The sequence below is a fragment of the Lissotriton helveticus genome, assembly GCF_964261635.1.
Source record: "Lissotriton helveticus chromosome 1_1 unlocalized genomic scaffold, aLisHel1.1 SUPER_1_unloc_34, whole genome shotgun sequence".
In the NCBI taxonomy this organism is placed as follows: domain Eukaryota; kingdom Metazoa; phylum Chordata; class Amphibia; order Caudata; family Salamandridae; genus Lissotriton; species Lissotriton helveticus.
This window is the reverse complement of record NW_027611675.1, coordinates 580988-595653: the sequence shown is the minus strand read 5'-3', so window position 1 is coordinate 595653 and position 14666 is coordinate 580988. Positions and strand designations below refer to the sequence as shown.

At 51.9% G+C, this 14666-nt stretch overlaps 1 pseudogene across 1 annotated transcript in view; it reads right to left on the bottom strand.

The window, feature by feature from the left end:
- The window catches only part of LOC144805939 (uncharacterized), a 372336-nt pseudogene that overhangs the window by 331460 nt on the left and 26210 nt on the right, over positions 1–14666 (bottom strand). The gene's annotated exons all lie outside the window — the stretch shown is intronic.

Sequence of the window (14666 nt, the reverse complement as noted above, 5' to 3'; positions counted from 1 at the left end):
TAACCAATGGTGCGTAAAAGTTGTAAAGTTAAAGTTTAAGGACACTTCTGCTGAACCTAGAGGAACAAAACTTAACACACAGACCCTAGAGGTGTGCACCAGTGTGGGAACACCGGCGGAGCAAAGTTACCTCACCCACAGGAAGTGGGTGCACAGGGTCGAAGTGGCGTCGGGTTCTGACACGCAGGCTCTTGGTGCTTGAAGCTGAAAGGGCTGCAGGCGGGTTAAAGATGAAGTGTCCGGTGGAGTCCAAGGGTGGACTCAAGTCGAAGGGTACCTGAAAGCAGAGGGGACAGAGTCTGGGTCACTCAGCAGTGACCAGGGTGGAACCAGGACGGAACCAGGCAATGTCGGGCGCAATCAGGTGGTCGTCGAGGAGCTTCTCTCCGCTGTCACGTGGGCTCTGGGGCATCTGCGACGTCCAGGAGCAGGTCACGATCTGTCCCACGCAGGCTCTCACCGTCGGCGCTGTCGGCTTCAAGTTTGGAGCAAACAACACTTGGCAAGAGCAATCTACGCGGGATCGGAAGATTGCTTCTCACTCGGACCAGGAAGGTCAGAGTCAGGGCTCCTTTTCAGGGGAGCTGGTGTGGATCTGGAGCAACCAGATTCACGAGTCTTCTTTGTGGTTTCGTCGGCACAGGGACCACTAGCCGGCTGGCAAGTGACCGGGCCAACGCGTTGAGCCAAATGGAGCAGAAGGGCCCCACGCAGCACTCGTCGAGTGTGGAGGGCTGAACTTCGGCTCAGGAGTAGCTCAGGGTGGGGGCTTCTCAAACCCCGGTGTACAGCTTCGAGGGTCACTCGTGGGCTGCACGGTCAGCATCTCGTGGTCAATTCAAGATGGCGTGCCCCACGCTTCCGGTCGCCTCCACGGGTCTCAGCTTTGCAGGGACTGTGGATCGGGCTGTTGGAAGGCAGGCAGGCTTGATCTCGTCGATCTCAGTCGCTCGAGTTCCGGCGGGAACTGCAACTAAGTAGACGTCGAGGGCTGGATGGTGCCTGCTGCTGCAGGGTGGTCACTCCTTGACCACAAGGGAGATTCTTCGGGCTTCCACGTTGAGATGGAGGGCGAAGGGTCCAGAGTTTCGTTTCAAATGTTTCTTCCAGGAAATCTGATGTGCATTGGCACTGCTCCCACTCTTATTCGAATCTGGGGGGCGTGATTACCTGCTAGGTCCCCGCCTATGGGTGGGACCCAGGAAGTGGGTGGATACACCCCCTTCCTTTGATCCAGGCCGCCCTGGCACGAGGGCTGGAGTGCCCCAGAACCGGTTTGGCCGGATTATGCAAGGGGCAGCCTTGTGCGCCCCAAGCAGTGTCTGGTTTCTTTCAAACCTCCCTGCTACAATCCACTATCTCCTGTCTGGAGGGCGGTGACACCCTCCTGTGACAGGAAACCCTTTGTCCAGGACCCATTTGGCCGAGTTTCGGTCAGCTGCAGGGGTCCAGACATTTGTCTGTGGCAGAGGCATCCATTTTGTGGATCTAAGGTCTTTGGAGAAATTAACCGCATTTAAGTGAAGCAACATGTCTTACCCCTCTAGAGGGGTGGAATGCTATCCCCGTCGCCAGAACTGGCGAGGGGATAGTATTCCAAATCGTATGACACCTTACACAACATGTTTTGATAAAGCCAAACCAAAGTTGCTATTTAACCGCGAGGATTATAAGGCACTTAAGAGTATATGGTATGGCATTATCCTGAAACATCTTAGGGAGTTGTTCCCGACAGCTGCAGACAGGCTCAGCTCATGCTAGAGCTCCATCTCACATAAAACCACGCACTCTGCCTCCAGGATTGATGAGGCCTTCCATAGGAGTGGCTCACAGGTTTACATGTGTCCAGATATAGGTTTAGATATAGGTATACTATATCTAAGCAAGGGGTGATTACACCACCTTACCCCAGCTGAGTGATCAGCCAGTTGTGTCAATTTAAGAACCAGCCAGGGGTGGCAAAAGATATGCTGCAGCCCCTGGTAGGCCTTGGTGGCCCCTATGCCCTGGGCACCTATAGTGCTTTATACAGGGGCTGACAAGGAGTCCATTTCCAATTGGTATGTGCCTATAGCACATGTGTCAGTAATTTAGTGAGAGAACAGCAGGCTGGGGGTCTGATCAGCAGGCCCACAGCCTCAGTAGTCGAAAACCAGTGAAGCAAAAAGCAAAAATTTGGGGTGACTATAGGATAGCAGACCCTACTCTCCTACACAACCCCCCCCCAAACGCAGGGACATTAAACTAACCTTGACCAGATAAGTCTTCATGTTCTAAGTGGAAGTACCGGGAGAGACCATCTGCATTACCATGGTCAGTCCCTGGGCGGTGCTCCACTGTAAAGTCCATCCCCTGTAGGGAAATGGACCACCTGAGCAGTTTGGGATTTTCACCCTTCATCTGATTAAGCCATAAGAGGGGCTTATGGTCTGTCTGCACCAGGAAGTGAGTTCCAAACAAGTAGGACCTCAACTTCTTTAATGCCCAAACCACAGCAAAGGCCTCCCTCTCAATGGCTGACCAACGTTTCTCTCTTGGGGTTAGCCTTCTGCTAATGAAAGCAATAGGCTGGTCTTGACCATCTTGATTAAGTTGTGAGAGCACAGCTCCCACCCCCAACTCAGAAGCATCTGTCTGTACAATGAACTGTTTGGAGTTGTCAGGACTCTTCAGGATAGGTGCAGAGCACATGGCCTTCTTCAGGTCATCAAATGCCTTCTGACAGCTAACTGTCCACTGAACCTTTTTTGGCATCTTCTTGGATGTCAAGTCATTTAATGGTGTCACTACAGACCCATAGTTCTTCACAAACTTCCTGTAATACCCAGTCAGGCCCAAGAAGGCTCTGACTTGTGTCTGGGTAACTGGAGGATCCCAGTCCTGTATGGCCTGTATTTTGCTCTCCAGTGGCTGAACCTGGCCTCCACCTACTAGGTGGCCCAGGTATACAACCTTACTCTGCCCTATCTGGCACTTAGTGGCCTTGATAGTTAGGCCTGCTTTCTGCAGGGCCTCCAAAACTCTCTTCAGGTGGATCAGGTGATCCTCCCAGGTGGAGCTAAAGACAGCAATATCATCTAGATATGCTGCGCAAAAGTCATCCAACCCAGTAAGGACTTGGTTCACCAACCTTTGGAAAGTGGCAGGTGCATTCTTCAAACCAAAGGGCATTACCACAAACTGATAATGACCACTAGGGGTAGAGAATGCTGTTTTGGCTTTTGACTCCTCAGCTAGTCTGATTTGCCAGTAGCCAGCTGTCAGATCGAATGTGCTCAGAAACTTGGCAGAAGCCAATCTGTCAATGAGCTCATCTGCTCTTGGAATGGGGTGAGCATCTGTCCTAGTGACAGCATTGAGACCCCTGTAATCCACGCAAAACCTCATTTCTCTCTTTCCATCTTGGGTATGAGGTTTTGGCACCAGGACTACTGGGCTGGCCCATGGGCTCTCTGATGGCTCAATCACTCCAAGCTCCAACATCTTTTGCACCTCAGCCTTGATGCAATCCCTGACATGGTCAGGTTGCCTGTAGATCTTATTCTTCACAGGCAGACTGTCACCAGTGTCCACTACATGGGTACACCAGTCAGTCTGGCTGGGTGTGAGTGAAAACAAATGCCTGTGGGCCTGCAAAACTTGTCTGCAGTCCATCTGTTGCTGGTCAGTGAGGCTGCCTGCCAAGGCTACTCCATCAACTGAACCATCATCAGGGTTCTGAGAAAGCAGGTCTGGGAGAGGGTCACTCTCTTCCTCCTGATCCCCATCTGTGGCCATGAGCAAGCTCATGTCCTCCCTGTCCACAAATGCTTTCAAGCGATTCACATGGATTACCCTGTGAGGGCTCCTGGGTGTTCCAAAGTCCACCAAGTAGGTGACTTCTCCCTTCTTCTCAATAATAGGATAGGGTCCACTCCATTTGTCTTGGAGTGCTGCTGGAGCCACTGGCCCCAGTACCCACACCTTCTGTCCTGGTTGGAACTCTACCAGCACAGCCTTTTGGTCATGCCAAGCTTTCTGTAATTCTTGGCTGGCCTCCAGGTTTTTGGATGCTCTTTCCATGTACTCAGCCATCCTGGAGCGGAGACCAAGTACATAGTCCACTATGTCTAGTTTGGGTTGTTTGAGAGGTAACTCCCATCCTTCTTTCACCAAACACAATGGACCTCTCACAGGGTGGCCAAACAAAAGTTCCAAAGGGCTGTAGCCAACCCCCTTCTGTGGGACCTCTCTGTAAGCAAAGAGCAGGCAGGGTAAAAGAATGTCCCATTTCCGCCTGAGCTTCTCTGGTAATCCTTTTATCATGCCTTTAAGGGTCTTGTTAAATCTCTCCACAAGCCCATTGCATTGTGGATGATATGGGGTGGTAAACTTATAGTTTACTCCACATTCCTTCCACATTGCTTTCAGATAGCTAGACATAAAATTTGTGCCTCTATCTGATAGTACCTCCTTTGGAAAGCCCACTCTTGAGAAAACTGCAATGAGGGCTTTTGCCACCACAGGTGCTGTGGTGGTCCTTAGGGGAATAGCCTCTGGATACCTGGTGGCATAATCCACTACCACCAGTATAAATCTGTTCCCAGATGCTGTTTGGGGGTCCATTGGACCCACAATATCAATTCCAACTCTTTCAAAGGGAACCCCCACCACAGGTAGTGGTATTAGGGGGGCCTTTGTTGTGCCACCTGACTTACCACTGGCTTGGCAAGTGACACAGGAGCGACAAAACTCCTTGACATTTTCTGACATGTGAGGCCAGTGAAAGTGTGAAACAAGCCTGTCCCACGTCTTGTTCTGGCCTAAGTGTCCTGCAAGGGGAATATCATGGGCCAAGGTAAGGAGGAACCCCCTAAACTGCAGAGGTATAACCAACCTCCTGGTCATGCCAGGCTTGGGGTCTCTAGCCTCTGAGTAAAGGAGTCCATCATCCCAATACACAGTATGGGTACCTTGGGCATCCCCAGCAGCCTCAGCAGCAGCCTGCTGTCTGAGGGGTTCAAGGGAAGGGCAATCTAATTGAGCCTGCCTCAGGTCTGCCCTTGAGGGTCCCCCTGTCCCCAGAAACTCAACCTGGTCAGGTTCAAGCTCCTCAGAGACAGTCTCCTCTTGGACTGCAGAATCAGTTTCCTCTGAAACTTGATCCTCAACCTGGGGCAAGGTGGAAGGCTCAGCCTTTCCTCTCTTGCTCCTTCTCTTGGGTTGTGGTTGGTCTATTGTTCCAAGATCCACCACTGGTTCAGGAAGGCACTTCTTAGCCTGAGCCCTTGTCATGGCAAGGACATGCTCTGAAATCCCTAGCATTTCTGCATGAGTCCTGTACTCCACTTCTGACCATGCTGAGCTTTCAAGATCATTGCCTAACAGACAGTCTACTGGTAGGTCTGCACTCACCACAACTTTCTTTAGGCCATCAACCCCTCCCCAGGAGAAGTTCACAACTGCCACACTATGGGAAGTAGTGGAGTTGCTTGCATTGGTTACTAGGTAGCTCTCACCTAGTACAATCTGTCCAGGGTCCACAAAGTCAGGTGTCACCATTGTGACACTGGCACATGTGTCCCTGTAGGCTTGAGCCAGTTTCTCATTAATTAAGGGAGTCTGCCTGTATTTGCCCAGGTTACTGGGGCTTACTGCAGTGGGCAACTCAATGTCCACATGATACAGGAGAACTGCCTGTGTAGGGATTCTGACTAGGCCAGATCCTACTTCAATACCCAGGGTCAACCCAGCTACACCCTTGGACTGTGTTCCACCACTGCTTACTGTACTTGGGGTTGCAGTTGCTTTAGGAGCTGGAGTGGTGGGGACTGGATTTGCCTTGGTGCACTCACTGCCCCAGTGTGAAACTGATTTGCAGGTATTACACCACGGTGTCTTTGGACCTTTGTTCTTCTTCTTCTTGTTTCCATTTTGGGAACCACCCTCCTTACTATTAGTTTGGGGGCCTGAAGACTTCTGGTCTTTTTCTTTATCTTTCTGATTACCACCCTTCTGGTCTGTTTTCTTCTGGTCACCACCTTGGTTCTGGGGTTTCTGCTTAATCCTTGTTCTGACCCATTTGTCTGCCTTCTTTCCCAATTCTTGGGGAGAGGTCAGATCAGAGTCAATAAGGTATTGATGCAACAGCTGGTTTGTACAGTTATTAAGGATCTGTTCTCTCATCATAAGATTGTACAATCCTGTATAGTCTGAAACTTTACTTCCCTGCAACCAACCCTCCAAAGCCTTAGTGGCACACTCAACGAAATCAGTCCAGTCTTGAGTCTGTGCTTTTTGGGTGTCTCTGAACAACAACCTGTATTGCTCAGTGGTTAGGCCAAACCCTTCAATAAGAGCACTCTTCAAAACAGAGTAGTTTTTGGCATCCTCAGGTCTAACTGTGAGGAGCCTGTCCCTCCCTTTCTCAGAAAAGGAGTACCATAAAATTGCAGCCCACTGATCCTCAGGAACCTGCTGTACCATGCAGGCTCTCTCAAGAGCAGTCATCCATTTGTGGATGTCATCCCCTTCTTTGAAGGGGGCCACAATTTTTGTCAGGTTTCTATTGTCATAGCCCCTGTCTTTTTCTCTTGGAAAATTGCTGCCACCAGTGGCATCTAAGCCACTTAATTTCTGCTCTCTTGCCAAGGCAAGTTTAGCTTGAGCTAAGGTAAGTCTAGCTTGACTCAGGGCTACCTCCTCTCTCTCTATTTGGAGTTTGACAGCCCTCATTCTAGCCCTATGCTCAGCTTTCTGAGAAGCAGTCATGCCTCTCTCTGATTCTCTGGAGGCACTAGAAATATGAGAGTCCCCTGAGGGAGATCTCACTCTTCTGTTGCCTGGGAGAATACCATGGTGGGTTCTGGGGAGGTGCTGGCCCTCTCCATTCCCCAGTAGGTCCAAGTTGGCCTGGCTAAGCCTGGCAACTGGGACCTGGCTACCCCTCTGATCCTGATCTTCTAAGTCCTCAACTTCTGAGTCCTCCTCCTCCTCTTCTTCTTCCTCATCTTCCTCCTGAGGGGGGTCAGTTACAGGGGGGTTCCCTCCATTTCCTGTTTCTAGGGAAGCTTCCTTTGCCCTTTCTAAGTCATCCTGCTCTAGGATGGCTACCAGGATTTGGCAGGTGGGGCTTCTGCCCCTTTTTAACCCTCTTGATTTGCACAAGGCAACCAAGTCCTTTCGGGTTAGTTTGTCATAGCTGAAAGTTGCCTGGGTAAGGTCAACTGTCACAGGAGTAGACCCTGAGGCTTTTCCTGTGTCAGACATGACTACTAGTGAGGTGTAAGTGGTGCACTTACCTACACTAAGTGTTTTCCTACTGTACCTTGCTAGTGAGTTGTAGTCAGGGTGTGCTAATCCCTTTAATCTACAACTACTAAGTTCAGTAGAACTTAATATGCTAAGCTTTTGATTTATATGTACCTAGAGGTACTTGATGTGATCTTTCAATTTGATACAAAGATTGCAATGGTAAAACAACAGCAAGCTCAAATCCGCACCGCTGCTCACCAATGTGAGAAGTTGGCCTGATAGGTGATGTTTCCAATTCTGGAACCACCTATTATCAGACCAAACAATCCCTTATGGTGTCTGGTTGTAAGTCAACCTTATTAGACAAGCTATCCTAGGGGTAGCATGGACTAAGCAGCCTAAAGGCTTAACTTAAGAGGTTGTGTTAAGCGAGCTGTTTTACCACATACAATCCTGTAATATCAAATGAAAGGACACCACACAAGTATATATTATAAAAATATATGTATTTATTACTAAAAACAATCCCCAGTATTCTTTATGAATAAAGGGGCACAAGCGTTAAATCAAAAGCACTGTTTAAACATACAAAGTTGCACAATTATGGATGAGGGCAGGGGGCCACTCAAACCATATACTAAACAAGTGGTATAAGAGATGCCACTCGAGCAGTGGTTAGGCCTAGGGCCTAGGGAATCGCTGGGAGCAGTCAGGACAAGCAATGCTGAAGTCGGGAATGGCCCTCGGGATTCGGGAGATGTGCGGAAAGCGCACGCATGCACCAATGTTAACCAACGGTGCGTAAAAGTTGTAAAGTTAAAGTTTAAGGACACTTCCGCTGAACCTAGAGGAACAAAACTTAACACACAGACCCTAGAGGTGTGCACCAGTGTGGGAACACCGGTGGAGCAAAGTTACCTCACCCACAGGAAGTGGGTGCACAGGGTCGAAGTGGCGTCGGGTTCTGACACGCAGGCTCTTGGTGCTTGAAGCTGAAAGGGCTGCAGGCGGGTTAAAGATGAAGTGTCCGGTGGAGTCCAAGGGTGGACTCAAGTCGAAGGGTACCTGAAAGCAGAGGGGACAGAGTCTGGGTCACTCAGCAGTGACCAGGGTGGAACCAGGACGGAACCAGGCAATGTCGGGCGCAATCAGGTGGTCGTCGAGGAGCTTCTCTCCGCTGTCACGTGGGCTCTGGGGCATCTGCGACGTCCAGGAGCAGGTCACGATCTGTCCCACGCAGGCTCTCACCGTCGGCGCTGTCGGCTTCAAGTTTGGAGCAAACAACACTTGGCAAGAGCAATCTACGCGGGATCGGAAGATTGCTTCTCACTCGGACCAGGAAGGTCAGAGTCGGGGCTCCTTTTCAGGGGAGCTGGTGTGGATCTGGAGCAACCAGATTCACGAGTCTTCTTCGTGGTTTCGTCGGCACAGGGACCACTAGCCGGCTGGCAAGTGACCGGGCCAACGCGTTGAGCCAAATGGAGCAGAAGGGCCCCACGCAGCACTCGTCGAGTGTGGAGGGCTGAACTTCGGCTCAGGAGTAGCTCAGGGTGGGGGCTTCTCAAACCCCGGTGTACAGCTTCGAGGGTCACTCGTGGGCTGCACGGTCAGCGTCTCGTGGTCAATTCAAGATGGCGTGCCCCACGCTTCCGGTCGCCTCCACGGGTCTCAGCTTTGCAGGGACTGTGGATCGGGCTGTTGGAAGGCAGGCAGGCTTGATCTCGTTGATCTCAGTCGCTCGAGTTCCGGCGGGAACTGCAACTAAGTAGACGTCGAGGGCTGGATGGTGCCTGCTGCTGCAGGGTGGTCACTCCTTGACCACAAGGGAGATTCTTCGGGCTTCCACGTTGAGATGGAGGGCGAAGGGTCCAGAGTTTTGTTTCAAATGTTTCTTCCAGGAAATCTGATGTGCATTGGCACTGCTCCCACTCTTATTCGAATCTGGGGGGGCGTGATTACCTGCTATGACCCCCCCTATGGGAGGGACCCAAGCAGTGGGTGGATACACCCCCTTCCTTTGATCCAGGCCGCCCTGGCACGAGGGCTGGAGTGCCCCAGAACCGGTTTGGCCGGATTATGCAAGGGGCAGCCTTGTGCGCCCCAAGCAGTGTCTTGTTTCTTTCAAACCTCCCTGCTACAATCCACTATCTCCTGTCTGGAGGGCGGTGACACCCTCCTGTGACAGGAAACCCTTTGTCCAGGACCCATTTGGCCGAGTTTCGGTCAGCTGCAGGGGTCCAGACATTTGTCTGTGGCAGAGGCATCCATTTTGTGGATCTAAGGTCTTTGGAGAAATTAACAGCATTTAAGTGAAGCAACATGTCTTACCCCTCTAGAGGGGTGGAATGCTATCCCCGTCGCCAGAACTGGCGAGGGGATAGTATTCCAAATCGTATGACACCTTACACGACATGTTTTGATAAAGCCAAACCAAAGTTGCTATTTAACCGCGAGGATTATAAGGCACTTAAGAGTATATGGTATGGCATTATCCTGAAACAGCTTAGGGAGTTGTTCCCGACAGCTGCAGACAGGCTCAGCTCATGCTAGAGCTCCATCTCACATAAAACCACGCACTCTGCCTCCAGGATTGATGAGGCCTTCCATAGGAGTGGCTCACAGGTTTACATGTGTCCAGATATAGGTTTAGATATAGGTATACTATATCTAAGCAAGGGGTGATTACACCACCTTACCCCAGCTGAGTGATCAGCCAGTTGTGTCAATTTAAGAACCAGCCAGGGGTGGCAAAAGATATGCTGCAGCCCCTGGTAGGCCTTGGTGGCCCCTATGCCCTGGGCACCTATAGTGCTTTATACAGGGGCTGACAAGGAGTCCATTTCCAATTGGTATGTGCCTATAGCACATGTGTCAGTAATTTAGTGAGAGAACAGCAGGCTGGGGGTCTGATCAGCAGGCCCACAGCCTCAGTAGTCGAAAACCAGTGAAGCAAAAAGCAAAAATTTGGGGTGACCATAGGATAGCAGACCCTACTCTCCTACATCTGATGTAAGCAATGCAATCACACAGGCCAGGCAATGGGAGAATCTGATGCAAACAATGCAATAACACGGGCCAGACACTAGGAGAATCTGATGTAAACAATGCAATAACGCAGGCCAGGCACGAGGAGAATCTGATGCAAACAATGCAATAACACAGGCCAGGCACAAGAAGAATCTCACACAAACAATGCAATAACACAGGCCAGGCACTAGGAGAATCTGATGCAAACAATGCAATAACACAGGCCAGGCATGAGGAGAATCTGACGCAAACAATGCAATAACACAGGCCAGGCACTAGAAGAATCTCACACAAACAATGCAATAACACAGGCCAGGCACTAGGAGAATCTGATGCCAACAATGCAATAACACGGGGCGTGGTCACGGAGGCGACCAAGATGGCCGCCTTCGAGTGAAGCTCCGCCGTCCGGGCGACCAACCTTCACCATCCTGAGGCTCTGAGGCGGATTTAGCCCCGTAGCTCAGCTCCATCCTGCAACTGCGGCGACCCGCCGCCATCCGACACCGGTTTTGGGTCTGTGGGGGCACCGGAAGGGTGTTTCAGGCGGAGGAGCGAGGCTGCCACCCCATCGGTGTCCGCTCTCACTGTGCCTGGCCTGCTGGTAAGTGCTACGCTTGGGGCACGCCGCTGGTCTGCTCGCGGCTTCTTGTGGCGCTGGGGGCTTGGGGCTGTCCTCTGGGGCCCGGTCCGGGGGGTTGTTGCGCCGTCTCTGGGACTCCGTGACTCGCGGCGGCCTTCGGGCCTGAGCAGCGAGGCAGAGCCAGGGCCTTGGGTGACGGCTGCCCCGGGCTGGGCACGGGGTGCGTTCCGTCCCGGGTGCCGCGGAGGGGCGGGTGGGTTTCGGTGGGCGCCCCGAGGGCTGGCGCTGCTGTACGGCCGGGCGGCTCCGCCTTCCCTTGGTGTCCCCCCTGATTCCCACCGGAGCGAGGGGACGGCTGATAGCGAGGCCCAGTACCTGCAGCCCTGGCCGGCCATTTTGACTGTGGATCACGCTGCCGCCACTAGACGTATCCTGGCACCCAGAAGAGGCACATTGATAGCTGGCAGTCACGCAGCAACAGACAACTCACTCCTTGCATGTGAGTTGCACTCGGTGCCACCAGACTCAGCTGTACCTAATTGCCATATCCTAGGAGGTGACCTGATTGCGCCATTTTGCGCATTCCTGTTGGCCTGCTCGCCCGCGACACTGACAGTCGCCCTGCTCCTGGAACCATTGTTTTGGCTGCCCACACCAGACAAGACTTTGACCACAATGGGGAAAAGAGACCCCAATCAGCGGAAACTTAGTTTTGACAAGACCTCCACACTCACTGCAGACGCCGCAAACGGCTCCTCGTCTGACGCCATGCCTCCTCCTCCTCAGGACAACGCCGCTGCATTGGTCGCTACCATGATGGCTGAGATGAGGGCTGGGTTCAAGTCTCTCGATGGTAGATTTGACGCTTTGGAGCAAAAGCTGCCCAATTTGGGCTCTAAGGTTCAGGTACATGACCGCAGACTGAATGTGGCTGAATCTCGCGTCTCCTCTCCGACATCGCAAGGATCATGAACTTCAGGGACCGTGACGCAGCCCTCCGTGCAGCTCGAGAGAAGGGAGAGATAAGATGGCAGGGCAACTCACTTTCATTCTACCCGGACTTCACCACCCTGGTGCAAGAAGCACGGCGAACGTACACTGGGGTTAAAGCTACTCTGCGTAATCTAGGACTTAAGTATGGCATGCTTTACCCTGCGCGCCTCAGGGTGGAGGTGGTTGGCAAGGCCTGCATATTTGATAATCCGACGGAGGTGCAGGAGTTCTGTCATTCGTACAAAACCAAAGGTGGCCAGAATGCGGGCGAATCCAGGGCTCAGTCGCCGTTGCAGGGTGACTCTCAGAACAGCGTCGATCTATTCTCCACCTCAGGCCACGGCTGACACTTGCACGCTAGCACACGCATCTGCCTCCGCAGCTTGGATATTTGTCACTCTGATTCAGGCCTCATTGGATTGATCACTGGAATCTACGACCATGGTCTTGCCCGTAGGACGGGGCGTTACCACCCCCTATGGCGACTGCCCTTCTACTTGGGGAATTTGTTGATTTCGACGTGGTGGGATGGGGTTCCATTCCATTTGTTCTGTTTGTGAGATGCTATCCTGTCGCCACGTTGGGTTGGGTGTTCCTCTTTGGGGTTACTAAGAGGTTGGGTGGGGGGTGGGCCATGGGGATTGTTTGGTTATGTATTTTTTGGAAGTGTCACGAAGTCTTCATAATTCCGACTGTTGTATTGAGCTGCTTATGTCATAGGTCACCTACACTCACTTGTCACTCATGGCTAGGTTAGGACTGCAAGTGGGCCCCTCGGAACTATCATTGATGTCCTGGAATGTGAGGGGATTGAATGACGCCAGGAAATGCAAACAAGTGTTTAATTATATTGCCAGGCATAGGATCGATATAGTCTTCCTGCAAGAGACTCATTTGACCTCTGAGTCTGCTTCACAAGTGGCCAGGAGTTGGGGTACTCATCGTTTTTTTTCACACTACACTAGGTATTCCAGGGGAGTGGCTATCTGTATACACAAGCGGGTACCTTTTGTGCTCACTCACTCCGTCCTTGACGGGGAAGGCAGATATGTTATAATCTCAGGGACCCTACTGGGCCACAAGATCACGCTTGCCGGTATTTATGGTCCTAACACTGACACCCCTGCCTTTTTCAATGACTTTCAGCTACGCCTATTGCAATCGGACCCGGATTTGCTGTTGCTTGGTGGGGATTTTAACCTTCTATTTAATTTTTTGAGAGATAGTACTGCAGCCCCCCTCTGACACCAGGCCTCACTCACGCCCTGTTTTGCGAGACATATGTACACACTTTTCTCTCGTAGACATTGAAGCACAATTGCACGCCTCCACCCCTGCTTATACTCACTACTCTGGGTTCCATGACACGTGGACGAGACTTGACTATTGGCTTATCTCCCCGGAAGTGGTTGGGTGGGTGGACAAACTCCTTACACTTCCCCGTACACTATCAGACCACTCACCTATAGTGCTTAGATTGCGGGTCCCTCGGGCGGGGGGTTACGAGATGCAATGGCGCTTTCCCGGGAAGGCTTTGTTGGACCCAATTTTCACTGAGACTATCAGGGATGCCATTGAGGAATACTTTGAAATCAACACAGGCACCGTCGACACCTGGGCTGTCCTATGGGAGGGCTTTAAGGCAACCATCAGGGAGTTTGCATTGCTACGCACACTGGGGTGCTGCGTACTATATGCGCGACCCTTTCACGGCTTGAGTGTGACATAAAGACACTGGAGGCAGAACAACTCCGTCTACGCACACCAGAGGGGGACCGTAGGCGCCTACAATTGCTGATGGAGTTTAGGGAGGAAGCGGATAGGGAGCTCAGATTCCTAACTAGAGCGCACGCTGCTAGGCAATATGGGGAGGGGGACCGACCCGGCAAGGTACTAGCACAACTACTTCGCCCACCACGTGCCTCTTCCTACATCACGACACTCGTGAGCCCGGCGGGGGACACACTACACACTACCCCCAAGATATGTGACACATTTATCCTACTACACTACACTGTATACATCTACATTAACTGACGATGCGGCTGACCGTGGTGCTTACCTCCACGAGATCGCATGGGTATATTTGGACAAGTGGATGATTGACTTTTTGGCGGATCCCATTACATCAGACAACGTGGTGGAGGCCATAGACTCCATGACGGGGTCCTCGGCCCCGGGACTAGACGGATTCTTGGCCGACTTTTATAAAGCCTATAAGGATTTATTGGTTCCCCGCCTTGTGGAAATGTATGCTGAAGCATTAGAAACGGGTTGTCTTCCCCCTACACTCAGAGAGGCAGTCATTGTGCTCCTCCCCAAACCGGGTAAAGATGCCACTCTCTGCGCTTCCTATCGCCCACTATCTTTACTGAACCTAGACTACAAAATTCTGGTGAAAGTGCTCGCCATTCGACTTTCGCTTTTAATGGAATCCATAATCTCCCCTGCCCAATCAGGCTTTGTCCCGCATCGCTCCACTTCTCTTAACCTTCGCACACTTTTCTCCATCTTGCATCGTGTCGATCCCAACGTCCCGGCGGCGGCGATACTGCTAGACGCCGAGAAGGCATTTGACTCTTTAGAATGGCCTTTCCTTATGTCGGTGATGCGCCGCATGGGGATACCTGAATGTTTGGTTAACACGGTGGAGTTATTATACACTCTCCCTGTGGCTCGCCTACGCCTAAAGGGGACGGTCACTGCGCAGTTCCGCCTGGCCCGAGGTACGCGACAGGGCTGTCCCCTGTCGCCGCTCTTCTACATATTGGCGATGGACCCGTTGGTCCGGCACTTCCAAGAGAAGCATTTACACCGTGGCCTCCAATTT